This window comes from Ochotona princeps, chromosome 1 (assembly GCF_030435755.1).
Source record: "Ochotona princeps isolate mOchPri1 chromosome 1, mOchPri1.hap1, whole genome shotgun sequence".
NCBI lineage: Eukaryota > Metazoa > Chordata > Mammalia > Lagomorpha > Ochotonidae > Ochotona > Ochotona princeps.
In genome coordinates, this window is record NC_080832.1 from 49,401,784 (window position 1) to 49,419,354 (window position 17,571).

The 17,571-nt window shown below is 37.3% G+C and overlaps 1 pseudogene; it reads right to left on the minus strand.

The window, feature by feature from the left end:
- Window positions 1-16,932: 16,932 nt before the first annotated feature.
- Window positions 16,933-17,029, minus strand: LOC131481997 (U6 spliceosomal RNA; annotated as a pseudogene).
- Window positions 17,030-17,571: the final 542 nt, after the last annotated feature.

The following is a 17,571-nucleotide window of genomic DNA, read 5'->3' on the forward strand; positions in this document are numbered from 1 at the left end:
CTCTGTCCCACACACACACTGCTGAGAATTTCCTGTTCAAGTTTACTAATTCCTAATAACTTACCCAGAAATAGCAATGACTGACAGTTCAATCCAGTGTAGCAAGCAGAGTAGTCTGATAAAATAGAAGAAAGAGAAAAAGAAGTTCTGAAGGAAATGATGCCCTGCTGTGGCATGTGAAGGGAGAAGGAGCATACTTACTGTGTGAAAAGAGAGCACATATGATCCTTTATTTATTTTTCAAATTGTATATTATGGTTATTAATTAGACATTTCCTTGAAAATGACTGTCTTAAACCAGAGAAGATGCTGTCTTAGCGAGAAAAAGTAACACATTCAATTTAAATGTTTATGAGGATATATTTTATTTTAGTAGGCAGCACTTAATGAAATTGAAAACTATGAACAAAATTTATGTAATAATATATAATAATTATTAACAACAGATAGATGACAAACTTATATATTACAAAAACCCGCCAAGTTGAGCTGTACCATATCTCTATGTGATCCTGTTTCATTATTGGAAATGAGTTAAAAATCTATTTACTAAGCATAGTTAAGGTTACCCAATGCATTAATCAGGGTGCTTATTTTTAAGTTAACTTTTTATCTCCTCTCACAGTGTGATCCAAATACCACTAAATCTCCCTGGTGTATATAAAACTTGCATTTTCAGATGTAGAAGTAATAAAGCTTTTATCTACATGCACAGTCTTCAATGACCTTATAAATATATCCATTCTGAAAAAACCTAGGCATGGATTTTAAACATATTGCAACAAAATAGGCATCTTTTAATTCCCTTCCTCTACAAACTTTTTGCAGTGACTTTATGTGTAGGTACATCAAGGAAAATTTTCTACACGTAGATCAGGTCTCAGCAGTCAATGATATTGGAGTTCATTCTGGGCCATTAGAGAGAGGAGGAGATCCAAGACATAAGATTGAGGCATTCCAAAAGGTAGAGTTTCAGGAGGCAGTGATTCTGAAGAATTTCCTGAAGAGTAAAAGGAAACAGCAAAAAATCCTGGAGAGGATATCATCACCAACAAGAAGAACAGCTTTCAAGGGGAAAACTCAACCCCTGCATCACAGATAACTGCTGTGCTGGCCCTCTCAAGCACACTGCTCCTCGCTCTACTTCCACAACTCCATTTTGTCCTGGTAATCCTGGGAACTTCCTTGCCATTCCTTTGTGATTTGCCTTTCTAATCACTTCCTTATATTTATTCTGAGAGATTTCATCCTCTACTATGTCTTAACAAACCCCATGGTGCAAATCATCCGGAAAGCTCATCAGCCAGTCAGAAGGATGGCTGGTGATCAGGTCACCACTCTGCGTTTTAGTAACAACTAACCATGTGTTGTAGGGAAGTGAAACCACCCTCAGGTCAAAAAGAGGGGCTGTGATCCATGATCACATGTACCTCTGAGTTCCATTCCACCGTTTTGAAAGACAACGTAGTGAAGGAATGGGGTCTATGTCAACATATCATTGTATTTTCTTTTTCTACATATTCTGTTTCTGGCAATCTATTTTAATATATGCCTACTTTCTGCAAAGTTAGCAAAGTTTTTCATATCCACACTCTTTATTTAAAGAAAATTTCTGTCTTAAATAAGGCGTAATACAACACACAATCAAAATTACTTGATGAGTTTAATTATATAAGAAAATAGTCTGTTGAGATTCTCCTAAACCAGTTTGCATGTTATCATGAACTATTATGGATAGAATGAAATTTATTCACATTGCGAAAGACTGTGTATTACAAGAAATTGTATCTAACAAAAATAATTTGCAGTTCAAACTAACTGCACATCACCTAATGGAAAACCCATGCTTAGAAAGAAGAGAGGAGAAAACATATTTTGTAGACACAGTCTTCTACATAAAGAAAAATAATCTGATAAGAATCTTTCTGTTTATAGTGATAACGAGGAACTTTCCAGTCAGGAAAGCTGCGTGTTTATTTTTACCAAAGGCAAATCCCATATGCTATCCCAAATGAGAATTCTCTTTTCAACAATATACAATCGAAATCTTATAGACTGACAATTCTGGGACAAGTGTTGAAAGGATTTTCAGATTTCTGAGAACCATAGACAAGCAACTTGTCACTTCAGTCAGAAGTAAAATGCAAGATTCATAGTCCGAAGTGAATATCAAATGATACATCTCTCATCCAGGGTTCTCAAATTAGCTTATTCCTTACATTTCAAGGAATTTCAGATTTTTCACTTGCCCCTTGAGTACATTTCTTTCATTTTTCCATACTAATCAAGGTGGAGCTGCCCTGATTTGAAACGGTGGGAATCTTACTTTTCAAGTAGCCATATAGAAGCGCTCTTAGAGATATCTGGACTATGCTGGCCTTTGGATTTCTAAGACCCAGCCTGAATCATCAAAGCAAGAGAATAATAGTCATCCCATGTACGGCACAATAAAGACATTTACAACACTGTGGCACCGGCATTCCCTGAGAGTTGATGTAAATGCATTGATCACTCCACCAGAAATTTAATCTATATTTCAATCTGCATTAGTGGATCATGACAAGCAGGACATATATGTTTTAAGAAATCATGCTTGGGCTTGGCAGCGTGGCCTAGTGGCTAAGGTCTTCGCCTTGATCCCATATGGCTGCTGGTTCTAATCCCGGCAGCTCCACTTCCTCTCTATCTCTCCTCCTCTCAGTATATCTGACTTTGTAATAAAAATAAAATAAATCTTTTTTTAATTATTATTTTTAATTCATTAATTACATTGTATTATGTGACACAGTTTCATAGGTACTTGGGTTCTCCCCACCCCTCCCCAAACCCTCCCACCATGGTGGATTCCTCCACCTTGTTGCATAACCACAGCTCAAGTTCAGTTGAGATTCCCCCATTGCAAGCGTATACCAAACATAGAGTCCAGCATCTTATTGTCCAGTCAAGTTCAATGGCTTCTTAGGTATACCCTTTCTGGTCTGAAGACAGAGCCAGCAGAGTATCATCCCAGTCAATTGAAAGCTCCAACATACCATCAGCAAAAATTTACATCATTATGGAATTAATTGACATAGCAATGAGTAACCAATATGTTAAAAGTAAGTGCGAGTTCCTAGCCACCTTCTGTGACCACCTCACTTACATTTCAATTTTAGTTTATACACAACATGTAACATTCATAACATAACATGTTATACATAACATCATATCATCTTAAATTAAGGCAAAAAATAAATCTTTTTAAAAAAATCATGCTTAAAGTTTTTTAACAAATCCATCCCATTTTGGGAAATTGTAAACATCTTCAACATAAACTACTTGCAAGCATTTGTAATAATTTGGGCAAATGAAGCACAAATGTTATACCCGATCTAGTAGATTTTTAGTTATTTCTCTACAACATAAACCAGGAGGATGAATTACAGTATTCTCTCCATGAGAACCTCTGATAGATTTCCATAATATTATAGCATATTTTAGTAATACTACTATACTTCTATTATAAAGCTACCAATATAATTGTAATGCCTATTTGTTATGGATTGGTATAGTTTATTATACAATTGTCATTTTCTAAGAGGCACAAACCACAAATCTAATTATAAAATCCTTGAACGAAGAGCAAATGTATTATGATGAAATATAATTAAAGGCAATCTTCTACATTCAATCATGGTGTCAGTGGGGGCTCCGCTGGAATCCAGATCTATCTCTGTGTTACATTTGACCTCTCTGGGGAGCTCTCACGTTACAGCTCAAGCCTTTGTTGGTGTGGGTTCCACCAAATTCAGCGCCACACTTCTGGGGCCTACTTTCACTAGATAGTCTATTTCTTCCATATATCTCTACATTGAATTTTGTCTGCAGTCATGAGGAGCTTAACTGCTGATGCTCTGGGCTCAGTGTTCTAAAGGGCCCTGAGAGGTAACCTGGCTGACTCATGACTCTTCTGTGGCTCACAAGTTACACAGCCTGTGGGCATGTTGCAGTCAGGCCACTAACTGGTAAGAAAAAATTTAAATACGTACATAGATTTTGAGACTCAGTTGACTAATCTTCAAAGCTAATTATATCCATTGCATAGGATTGTGGTAATTGATATCATAAACTATATCTTGCTCCATGCCTTGCATTGAATAAGCTATAAAGAAATCCCAGTGTCTTATTTTTTTTTCTCTTTGATCCCTCAACATAAAGCATCAATTTACTCACATTGTTACTAGGTGGTTGCACATTCAGACTTAAACCTAACACATGAAAATCCACCTCAAAGTGAACTGGCAAGAACAATGATAGCCGTGTTTTGTTTATTTGTTTGTTTATCCTTCCATCCTCACCTCTTTCTTGCCTCCCCGCCATCATTTATTACTTGTATTTTCTGAGAGGCTGCTTCTGCTGTAAGATCTTTGCCTTTCTTCACTCAGCTCTGCCACACCATTCCTGTTCCGCTGTAGCTAACTCCTTCACACTCTTGAAACCTTTTTTCTTTCCATGCCACTCAGAAGTACTCTCTTACAAACCTAAGACTGCTTTGTAAACACTTACCTATTTACCCCTCAAGTGAGCATGGTTATTGCCTTCTGAAAATTTAAGGAAACATCAAACTAATAGCTGCTTTCATGCATTAACTTATATGAATATAAATATATGCTTTTTAAATAAGGAAGGTCCACTTTAATATCAGAGGTTTTCAATCACACATGTAAAACCATTATTTTGAAGGTTGGACATATTCTCACCTCACTTTGAATCAATACAAATTATTTTCTAAACTATGATAATATTTTATTGTAAGTTTTAAAAAAATAAAAGTACTCAATTGTGAGATTGGTTTAATAAAGTTAGACTTTCTGCTTCCCTTGGGAATTTGGATAGATGACCTTCAAGTCTTGGGTTGATGATGACTGGGTTTCTGATCACAATAAAATAAGTATTAATTGACTTTTCAAGAATGTAATTAGTTTAGTGAAAACATTTTTCTAGCTTGGCTCTTTTCAGAGATCTCTGCTGTCTATACAACTGATTTACTACTGAAATGCCATCTGTAAACCCTTTCTTTCAAGACCTGGCACTGGACCCAGTTGCAAGTTGAGTGAATCTATAAAATAAATATTGAGCAACACAATAGATTTCTTGAACCCATGGTAAGCTCAGTTGGAGAAAATAATGATTATTTTTAAGGTCAATGTTTCTTCCACAGGTTTGCATTTTTTTCTTTTTTCTTGATGTTACTTTTTATTTGTAGCTCTAGTTAACTCACTGGTGCCAATCTGGAAGCAATTTTAAGTGATTTATCAAATCTCCCAAAAGCACTAAAATTTTCCTCAACAGAACTCTGAAATCCATGTAGCACAGGCCTTTATAATCAAGAATTAGTACATGATTTTAATAACAAGACAAAAGCAACTTGGCAGTTTGGGAAACAAACTGACTATTGCTAAGAACAACTAGTGGAAGAAGACAGATGAACAGCATTGAAAGTTAGTATACAAGAACCAATCGCCATTCTTAACATTTATGCTCCTAGCCCGGATGCACCCAGCTACGTGAAACAACTACTTTTGGACTTAAAGGGAGACATAGATGAACATACGATAATTCTGGGAGACCTGAACACCCCACTAACACCAATAGATAGATCAACGCAGCAAAAGCTCAACAGAGAAGCCACAGATCTCACACACACAATAGAACAACTGGACCTAGTAGACGTCTATAGAATATTTCATCCTAAGGCCACAGACTACACCTTCTTCTCAGCAGTGCATGGCACCTTCTCCAGGATAGACCACATAATAGGACACAAAGCAAGTTTAACTAATTACAAAAATATCAGAATCGTACCATGTACCTTCTCAGACCATCACGGAGTGAAACTGGAAATCAACAACTCAAAATGTCCCAGGAAACATGTAAACTACTGGAGGCTGAACAATATGCTATTAAACGAACAATGGGTTAGAGAAGAAATTAAAGACGAGATCAAAAAATTTATGGAAATCAACGAAAACCCAGATACAAAAGTCCAAAACTTATGGGACACCGCCAAAGCAGTGTTGCGTGGTAAGTTTATTGCAATAAGCGCGCACGTCAAAGCCCAAGAAAGGCAACAAATGCAAGAATTAAGGACACACCTCCAGGAACTGGAAAAGCAACAGCAGAAAGACCCCACAAACAAGAGGAAACAAGAAATTATCAAAACAAGACAAGAACTAAATCAGAAAGAAATTAAAAAAACCATTCAGAAAATAAACGAATCAAAAAGCTGGTTCCTTGAGAGGATAAACAAAATAGATACCCCATTGGCCCGATTGACAAAGAAAAAACAAGACAAAGCAAGAATTAGCAGTATCAAAGATGAAAAAGGCAACATAACAACAGACGCTACTACCATTAAGGAAATAATTAGAAATTATTACAAAGAACTATATGCCAACAAATTCGATAACCACTTGGAAATGGAAAGATTCCTAGACTCCCACCACTTACCAAAACTCACCCCAGTGCCAACAGAAGACCTGAATAAACCCATTACTGAATCAGAGATAGAATCAGTGATTAAAGAGCTCCCAACAAAGAAAAGCCCAGGCCCAGATGGTTTTACCACAGAATTCTACAAAACATTCCAACCAGAGCTAACCCCAATCCTTTACAAGCTCTTCAAAACAATAGAAAAGGAAGCAACTCTTCCAAACTCATTCTATGAAGCCAATATCACCTTAATCCCCAAACCGAATAGAGAATTAACAGAGAAGGAAAACTACAGACCGATCTCCCTGATGAACGTTGACGCTAAGATTCTCAACAAAATCCTAGCCAATAGAATACAAAAAAACATCAGACAGATCATCCACCCAGACCAAGTAGGTTTCATCCAGGGAATGCAGGGATGGTTCAACATAAGAAAATCCATAAATGTGATACATCACATCCAAAAACTGAAAAACAAAAACCATATAATAGTATCAATAGATGCAGAAAAAGCCTTCGACAAAATTCAACACCCCTTCATGTTAAAAACCCTAACCAGGGTGGGGATAGAAGGAACAATCCACAACATAATCAAAGCAATATATGAAAAACCCAATGCCAGCATCATACTAAATGGAGAAAAACTGGATCCCTTCCCACTGAGATCTGGAACAAGACAAGGCTGCCCACTATCACCACTGCTATTCAATATAGTCCTAGAGGTACTTGCAGAAGCCATAAGACAAGACAAAGAAATCAAAGGAATCCAAATTGGAAATGAAGAAGTCAAGCTTTCACTATTCGCAGACGACATGATTCTCTACATAGAAGAACCAAAAAACTCAATACAAAGACTCCTAGAACTCATACGAGAATTTGGCAGAGTGGCAGGATACAAGATAAATGAACAAAAATCAATAGCCATGGTGTATGCAAATGGCCGCAAGATGGAAGAAGATCTAACCAACAAGCTACCATTCAAAATAACAGAGAAAAGCATGAAATATCTGGGAATAAATTTAACCAAAAGCGTAGAAGACCTTTATGAAGAAAATTACAAGACACTCAAAAATCAAATAGAACAAGACCTCGAAAGATGGAACAACATCCCATGCTCCTGGATAGGCAAAATTAATATCATCAAAATGTCTATACTACCAAAAGCAATATATACATTCAATGCAATCCCAATCAAATTACCCACAGCATTCTTCATCGAACTGGAAAAAATGATACACAGATTCATCTGGAAACACAAAAAACCACGAATAGCCAGAACCACTCTGAAGAACAGGCACTTAACAGGGGGAATCACAGTACCGGATCTATGGACATACTATAGGGCAGTGGTCATCAAAACAGCCTGGTACTGGCACAAAGATAGAGAGGAAGATCAGTGGAGCAGAATAGAAACAACAGATGGAAACCCACACAGATACAGTCAATTAATCTTCGACAAAAAGACAGACAACAACCCAAGCAAATGGAAAGGTCTGTTCAATAAATGCTGTTGGGACAACTGGTTAATAGCCTGCAGAAACAAAAAGATAGACCCACATCTCTCACCATACACCAAGATCGAATCTAAATGGATAAAAGACCTAAACCTACATCCAGAAACCTTCAAACTTTTGGAAGAAAATGTTGGAAACACACTGCAACACTTAGGGGTAGGCCCTCACTTCCTAAAAAAGACTCCAAATGCAGTAGAAATCGAGACCAAAATAAACAATTGGGACCTCATCAAACTAAAAAGCTTCTGTACAGCTAGAGAAACAATCAACAAAGTAAAAAGGCAACCCACAGAATGGGAGAAGATCTTCGCACACGACATAGGTGATAGAGGGCTAATCTCCAGAATATACAAAGATCTCCGGAGAAACCAAAACACCAGAACAAACAAACTGCTCAAGAAATGGGCACGGGAAATGGGCAAACACTTCACAAAAGAACAAACCCAAATGGCAAACAAGCATATGAAAAAATGCTCAAGTTCCCTGGCAATAAGGGAAATCCAAATGAAGACAACAATGAGGTACCACCTAACTCCAGTAAGGATGGCACACATACATAATACCACCAACACTTGCTGGTGAGGATGTGGGGAAAAGGGAACCCTTCTCCACTGCTGGTGGGAGTGCAGACTTGTACAGCCTCTATGGGAATCAGTTTGGCGAATACTCAAACAACTGAAAATCAACATACCATATGATCCAGCAATAGCACTCCTTGGGATATATCCAAAACATCTTCTACTCAAGAAACCAACATGCATGCCTATGTTCATAGCAGCACAATCTACGATCGCAAAAACCTGGAAGCAGCCAAAATGCCCATCAGTGGAAGACTGGCTAAGAAAGCTATGGTTCATCTACTCCATGGAATACTACTCAGCTATTAAAAAAAACGAAATGCAATTCTTTGTGGACAAATGGGCCCGACTGGAATCCATCATGCTAAGAGAAATGAACCAATCCCAAAAGGTTAAATACCACATGTTTGCCTTAATCTGAGATGAAAAGAGAACAACTTGGAAAATAGTACCTGTATATTGTAATATTAGTGCAATATCTAACAACCTGTATCCAATGCAATAAGATAAGGCGATATAATCTATAAACCAACAATTAATGTCAGAATACTTAAGATCTACATCGAAAATCTGTAAAACCTACTATACCCTCAATACGCTATGTTAACCTGTAATGGGGGGGGAGTGCAGGGAAATCTTTCAGGACCATAAAAAGAGTGAGAAAAAAGTACAATATAGCCTATCAAGATCAAATCTGGTAATTCATAGACAACAGATTCAAAGCGGGACTAGACAATATTAAAACTACTATACCAATGCATGAGGGGGGAATCGGGTGCGATCCTGACAACCTCTTAACAGGAGGTCATGTGCGTGGAGCAGGGGAGCACTCCAGAGTGGAGCAGGTGGTAAGGAGGAAGCTTGGATCCCAACCATGAAGACTCCCAGACCTTCACCACAAACTATTAATACGAGCAACAAGGACTATATCCCAACTGCCAAGGAGGCCACAGGGAATTGGATGCCCTCGGAGGCTGAGTACTCTGAGGTCACCCACCCCCAACCGGAGCTTCTGCTGGGGATGGAAGAAGTCCAAACACTACCGTGCAGAAACCAACGTCATCGGAAAGACAACCAGAAGCCCTGAGTGGTCTGCAGAAACAGAAGAACAATAAACGTCCTTCGGGACCAGGGAGGAGAGCTTTCTCTGGTCCGAGCCTGGCTCCACCTCTGGACCCCCCCTCCCTCGCAATAACCATCGGGATCGCTTCGAAAACCCCTCACAGCAAACAAACAATCATACAAACTAAAAAAAAAAAAAAAAAAAAAAAAAAAAAAAACCGAAAATAAATAAACAACAGAAAGTAGAACTTGAAATCTGACAGGAAAGAGCTGGCATGGATTGGCTCATGCCTCGCTGGGTGGGTCACAAAGATTAGTTTTACTCCTCACCATGGTGTTGAGGATTTTCCTGCACCCCCCCCCCAAAAAAAAATGTTCTGCACCTAAAATGTTGACATATATCTTGTTAGAGTTACAAGCCAGTCTGGATTATCCTAAAATCTGCCAAGATCAGCAAAATTTTACTTCAACACAACAACTGGCTAAATACTAAGATGAAATGGACACGAAACAGCTGAATGGTGCCTTATGGCCATTTTAAGGTATAGAGCAGCCGGTCCTGTATATGAACTAAATTGAAATGTCAATGAGCTAATCATAGGTTGTGGCTAGGACTTGTTTTCCTTTTTTTTTTTTTTTTTTAATTTATTTTTTTTCTTTTTAATACACTGGTTACTCAAAACCATGTCAACTCCATAACATTGCAAATTGCTGTTGATGTTATATTGGGACTCTTAATTGACTGTGATGATATTCTGCCAGCTCAAACTTCAGACCAGAAAAGGTCTCCCCAAGAAACTGTTCAACCAATCTGGACAATAAGTAGCTGGACTCTATGCTTGGTATATGTTTGCAATGAAAGAATCTTGATTGAATTTGAACTGTAATACTGCATCAAGGTGGAGGAATCCACCGGGGGGAGGGGAGGGGGAGGGAGGGGGGGATACCCAGAGCCTATGAAACTGTCACATAATGCAAAATAATTAACAATGAAAAAAATAAAAAAATAAATAAATAAATTAAAAAAAAAAAAAGAAAAAAGAAAGTTAGTATTACAGAATTGGTTACCAGTAACCAGAGTCCTGGGGCATTGCTCAACTGTGTTTTGTACAGGAAACGAAGAGATTCATTTATTGCTGCAAATCCATTAGTAATACTTACGCAGGGAGTTGATATCTGTTTGAGATGAACTTATTTATTCCTGCAATCTCTTTGAATATAAGTAAAAATTGAGTTCAGATTTGTCACAGAAATATTAGTACAGATTGCTCTGATGGATGCGGAAGCTAAAATGAGAATGGAGATTGGCAGCTGTCTGATTGGTTCTGACACAAGAGGAAGAGGATAGAGTAGAGAAGGCCTGGCATGGAGTCTGGAATCTAGCCCCTCTGACACTGAGATCAGCTGTGCAAAGCCTGAGTCCATGAAGTAAAGTGGAAATGGCATATTTATATAACACGCTTAAATAAGGTTATAAATATGGAAACTTGCAAAATGAAAATTGTAATAAAATATGATTTATTATTTTACTTGCTATACTTAATATTTATGAAAAGTCACATTTTAAAAGATTTATTTATATTAATTAAAATTCAAAATCACAGAAAGAGAGGGAGGGACCCAGAGATCTTCCATCTGCTGGTTCACAAGCGTCTTGGTTATGCAATCATTCTTTAAAACAAAGTATTTAAATTTTCTAAAATAATTTATGTATTAGGGACCAGCATTTTGGTAAGGTGGATTAGCTGCTGCCTCTGATTGGCATATCACATGGGCTTTTGTATTTCAGTTGCTCCACTCCAATTCCAGCTTCCTGCTAATGTACCTAGAAAAGCAGTAGAAAATGGACCAAGTGTTTAGACCCTTGCATCCACAAGGGTAACTTGGAATAAATTTCTGGTTCCTGGTTTCTGCCTGGCCCAACCCAGCTATTGCTGCTATTGCTGCCATTTGGAAAGTGAACCAACAGATAGAAGATTTCTCTCTGTTTTTTCCTCTCCATGTCTCGTTATAACTCTGCCTTTAAATAATAATAATAACAATAAATATATGAGAAGTAGAGAGATACAAAGAAAGAGATAAAGGGTACATTTCCATAGGTAGTTGAGTCATGACACAACTCAATCATCTTCCAGGTTTCAATACGAAAATATGCCACTCAGTTTTAATAAGCTTAGATCACAAAATGTCAATAAAACTCTGTGTGTAATCAAAACAAATGACTTACTTTCCAACTAGTTGACAAATCGCATCAGATATTCTAAAAGTGTTATTGTGAAGTACAGTTTCAAGCATTAATTATCTCTCTCTCTCTTTGTCCCCTTCCTCCCCTCACCCAACCCCCCAACAAATATACATACAAACACATATTCACATAGATTTAAACATCCAAGGCACAGAAATAAAGTTGTTCAAATATATAAAGAAAAATTGAAATATGATATTATATCTAAGCACATCAGTTCAAGATGGGCAACTTATTTTGAATAAAAGTCCTATCACAAAGAAAAAAAAATAGTATTCTTGAGCCAGAAATTATCATTATATTCCAAACACAAGCATGTGTAGGTTTTTGTTTTTCATGTTACTGGTTTACAGTTTAAAAATGGTTGCTTTTGTCTTCAATATTAAATTTAAACATCTAAACATTTAGAATAAAATCTGAATTAGGAATAAGTGCTTTTAAACTATATGGAAAGTGGATCAACTGTAATGAAATGACATAGTTTGTTCATTTCCTAATGTGGGAAAAGTTTATTTGAGTAAAATGAGAGGATCCCTAAGGGAATTAAGTTACGTATGCCAAGAAATACTTCTTTAGAGAAAAGGGGGAATATTTCTGACCTAGTAGGAAAAACTGGAATTAAATTTATGTTTTAATTTTTTAATGTTTTAAAAATGGAATCCAATGTGGTTAGCTAAGCCTTAACCATAGAAGAGGAAGTTAACAAAGGAACTTTAAGCATAAACAATTTGGTAAATGGACACATTTTTGGTATATTTTACAAAAATAAGCAAACCCTAAATGGAAAAGATAATTAAGAAGCAAATGAAGATAAATAGTGTTAAAGTTAATTATAAAATTTTCTCAGTGATGAAAACGAGTTTGACAAAGTGTGGTATTCAACAGTTATATCTTTGGCAAGCTTTGTTTAAGGAATGTATTTGTTCATTGTAATTGAAGATTTTTGCTGATGAAACTTCATTTTGAATGTTGTTTTTATTCATAACTTAAATCATAATAACTTCCTCTCTAAAACTCAACCCAACTACAGATCTATTAAGAAAGCTGCTGCCTCCCTCTTTCTGCCTGGGAAAGCAGCCATGTATGGCCCAGAACCTTGGGCACCTGTACCCATGTGGAAAAACTGAAGAAGCTCTTGGCTCCTGGCTCCAGATTGGCTCAGTTGTGACTTTGTGGCCGTCTGTGGGGTAACTACAGAATGGAAAATTCTCTCTCTCTCTCTCCTTCTCTCTGTAATTCTTCCTTTCAAACAAAAATAAAATAAAAAAGAAGCACAATAGCCAAGTAGCTGGGGGCTTACAGTACAGATGAGAACAAAATGTCAGACAATAATAATACAAAAAGCAGGGAGAAAAGAAAGTCTCATCCCAGGAGAATTATATTCTCACTCTCCAGGTAAAGCTGCACAATATCCAGTGATGACACTCAAATCTTGATGATGGGGTTTCATTTCAGATTTCCAGGGATAAGGGAAGCAACTTGTATATTTCAAATAATTAAGGAATGATGGAGTACGCAGTAAAACAAAGTAGCTGCGGAGAATGATAGCAGTCTCCAATACTGATAAAACATCCTACATTATAAATTCATTCTAAGGCAAGTAAGGTTCTTTGCTGCTAATTTAAAGGGATTGTTGCTACAAGTTCTTTCTTTGTCATGGAGTCATTTCTTTATACTAGGACCACTAATTTATGTTCATTGATTTTATACTCTCTAACGAGTTCCAATAGTCTGTTGATTGAATCTTTTGCTTTTCCTGTGACTAAAATCATCTTTCTGCAAGCAGGGATAAATTTAATTCCTTGTTTTTTATTTGAATTTTGTCTTAATTTCCTCTTCTTCCTCTTTTTTTTTAAACCTAATAACTCTGGTAAGGACTTCCAATACTATGTGTTTTTTTAAAAGATTTATTTATTTTTTATTGCAAAGTCATATATACAGAGAGGAGGAGAGACAGAGAGGAAGATCTTCCGTCCGATGTTTCACTCCCCAAGTGACCACAACAGCCGGAGCTGCACCAATCTGAAGCCAGGAGCCAGGAATCTCCTCCAGGTCTCCCACACAGGTGCAGGGTCCCAAGGCTTTGAGCTGTCCTCGACTGCTTTCCCAGGCCACAAGCAGGGGGCTGGATGGGAAGTGAAGTTGCCGGGATTAGAACCGGCATTCATATAGCATCCTGGCACATTCAAGGTGAGGACTTTAGCCGCTATGCCACCATGCCGGGCCCCCAATACTATGTTGAATGGCAGTGGTGAATGTGAATATACTTGTCTAGTTCCAGATCTTAGTAGAAAAGCTTCCAGAGTCTTTCTTCATTCAGTATCATGCTGCCATTGAGTTTTCAAATATTGCTATAATTTTGTTCTAGAAATATTTCTTCTTACGGTTGATAGCGTGACATGGTGTTAGATTTCATCAAATCCCATCCCTTGCCTCTATTTAAATGAGCATAGTTATTTTTTATTCTTCATTTTGCTGATGTGGTATATCATATTTTTTTTTATTTACATGGTATGCCAAGTATAAATGTCATTTGGTCTGAATGAATGATCTGTCCAGTGTAGTGCTGGATTTTATTGGCAATTATCTTGTTGAAGATTCTAGATGTTTGTTGATAAGGGATATTGATCTGCAATTCTCTACTGTGTATCTATCTGGCTTTGGGATTAAGACGATGTTGGCTTCATAGAAAAAGTATAGGAAGATTGCCTTTCTTTGTACGGATTTTAATACTTTGCGCCGATCAGAAGCCAGGAGCCAGGAGCTCTTTCGAGTTTCTCACGTGGGTGCAGAATCCCAAGGCTTTGGGCTGTCTTCAACTGCTCTCCCAGCCCACAATCAGGGAGCTGGATGAGAAGCGGGGCTGCTGGGATTAGAACCAGCACCCGTATGCGATCCAGGTGTGTTCAAGGTGAGGACTTTAACTGCTAGGCCGCCATGCCAAACCCATGTACTATTTTTTTTAAGTGTATTTTCTGTCTGTAGAACGAAAGGTTCTGTAGACATTAATGACGTCTGTTAGTTCTCGTTTCTTGGTGAACTCTTCCTTCCTTGCTGATTTTTTTTCTTGTCCATCTGTCCATTAAAGTTAGTGCGGAATTAAGATCCTCCACTACATGTTGGAATCAATTTTTCCCTTTAAATACATTAATATTTTGTTCACATCATTAAGTATCCTGGAATTTGGTGCATACACATTTAGTATTTTGATTTCCTCTTGCTAAATAGATACACTAATCATCATTCCGTGTCCCTCTTCACCTTTAATAACTTTCATGTCAGTGTATATTATTTGATATTAGAATGGCTACATCAGCTAATTTTCTCTTTCCATTAACCTCAGATATCCTTTTCCATTCTTTCACTATCAATTTCCATGGATCTTTGTCTGGGAGATGTATCTTCCATAGGCAACTGATTAATGGGTCTTATTTTTTGATTCAGTCCACTAATCTGTGTCTTTTGACTGGTGAAATTTACACCATTAATGTTCAGGGTTAGTATTGACAGATAGTGATTTTGTCCTATTATTTAGCACTGGCCTAAGTGTCTTGCAGGTTCTATTGAAATGTTCTCTATTTTTACTTTTGAAAATAGCAGGTATTTTTATTTCTGTCGATAGCACATCTTTATGCAACATTTGTAGGGGTGGTCTGATAGAAGTGAAATTGGTGAAATCTATCAGTTTGCTTTGGAACTTTTAAAATTTCATTTTAAATATAAATGAGAGTTTTGTTTTGATATGTTATTCTGGGCTTTTAAATTTGTTTTTTTTGACATGGAATATGTCATTCCATTTTCTTTTGACCTATAGGATTTCTTCTGAGAGGTCAGTCACAAATCTGCTTTATGTTCCTCTACATGTTATCTGATGTTTCTTACATGCTTATTTAAAATATCTTTTCTTTATGGTCAACCCATGAGAGTTGATTATTAAATGTCATGGTGAAGATTGCTTTAGGTTAATTCTATTTGAGATTATTTGCCCTTCCTAAAGGAAGCACTTGGATTCTGATTTCTATCTGCATCTTTCAACTCAACTTCTTTATCCACACCTTCAAAAATTCCCATCATGCTTATTTCAGGCATTTGATGGTGTTACTTATTTATTGTTTGGTTTTCTTAGATTTATTTAGTCCCTCTTCCATATTTCTGATAGCTAGGACATTTTTTATGTGGCTTTTTCCAACTCTGAAACTATTTCTTATACTTCATCCATTCTATTATTGAGACATTCCATTGCATTTTTAACTATCTGTGTATTCTTCTTTTCTAATAATACAGTTTCCTTATGTTTCAATGTTGCTATTTCCTGTTTAACACATTTATTTAACTGAACCCCAATATGTCTTTCTCATTCTTTATAAAGACATTATAATGATTTTTAAACATTCTTTGTCCAACATTTCCTCAATGTCTTCATCAGCTAATTCTGAGATTAACATAGTCTTTGCTCTTTTTCAGGTGGTTGTTGATAACCTCTTTCTTTGTGCCTTTGCCTCCTCTTTTGCCCTTGGCCATTACAATTCAGAGTGACAGGTTCATCCCTAGATCTACAGGTCTGTTTTTTTTTTTTAATTTATTTATTATTTTTAACTTATATATTCCATTGTATTATGTAACACAGTTTCATAGGTACTTGGATTCTCCCCAACCCTCCCCAACCCTCCCCAAACCCTCCCACCATGGTGGATTCCTCCACCTTGTTGCATAACCACAGTTCAAGTTCAGTTGAGGTTCCCCCATTGCAAGCATATACCAAACATAGAGTCCAGCATCTTATTGTCCAGTCAAGTTCAATGGCTTCTTAGGAAGACCCTCTCTGGTCTGAAGACAGAGCCCGCAGAGTATCATCTCGGTCAATTAAAAGCTCCAACATACTATCAGCAAAAATTTACATCATTATAGAATTAATTGACATAGTAATGAGTAACCAATATGGTAAAAGTAAATGCGAGTTCTTAACCACCTTCTGTGACCACCTCATTGATATTTCAATTTAGTATATACACAACGTATAACAAACCTAACATAACATGTTATACATAACATCGTGTCATCTTAAATTAAGGCAAACATGTGGTCATCCTTGCGCTGGGGCCATGCTAATCTTCTCTGTATCGTTCCAATTTTAGTATATGTGCTGCCGAAGCGAGCACATCTACAGGTCCGTTTTACTGATCCCACTCAGTTCCCAGGTCTCCATTTGCATCACTCATACCATTCCCTGAAACAAATTTCTTTCCTTGATTCCCATGTCACACTTCTGCTGTGGCCTCCGCAACTGGAATTCCCAATCACCATTCTCTACCTCTTGTGATACGATGTTGTGGCTACAGCTATTGTCTGCTCAGCCTTTCTTCCAGGCATGGTTTTAGCAGTATCCAGCTGTGTCTTTAACTGTATCTCAGGGCTGTCATATTCCTCTTCTTCCTGGAATCTGATAGCAGTTAGGTCTGTGGGCTACTGTGACCTATATTGGATGGTACCCATAGGACATCAAGTTGATATTATTTTCTTGGTGAATCATTGTAAGGCATTGAGCCAGAAGTGAGTTCAGTGCACGCACAGCCTGCTGTTGTCCCACATGGGCTCTGCCACAGATTACAAAATGGAACCAAGTTTAACACTAGTGGGGGTCTGGGCCAGGAAATTCCTGTCATTTCCATATCCATCTGACAGGGCTTGACCCTTTGCTTCT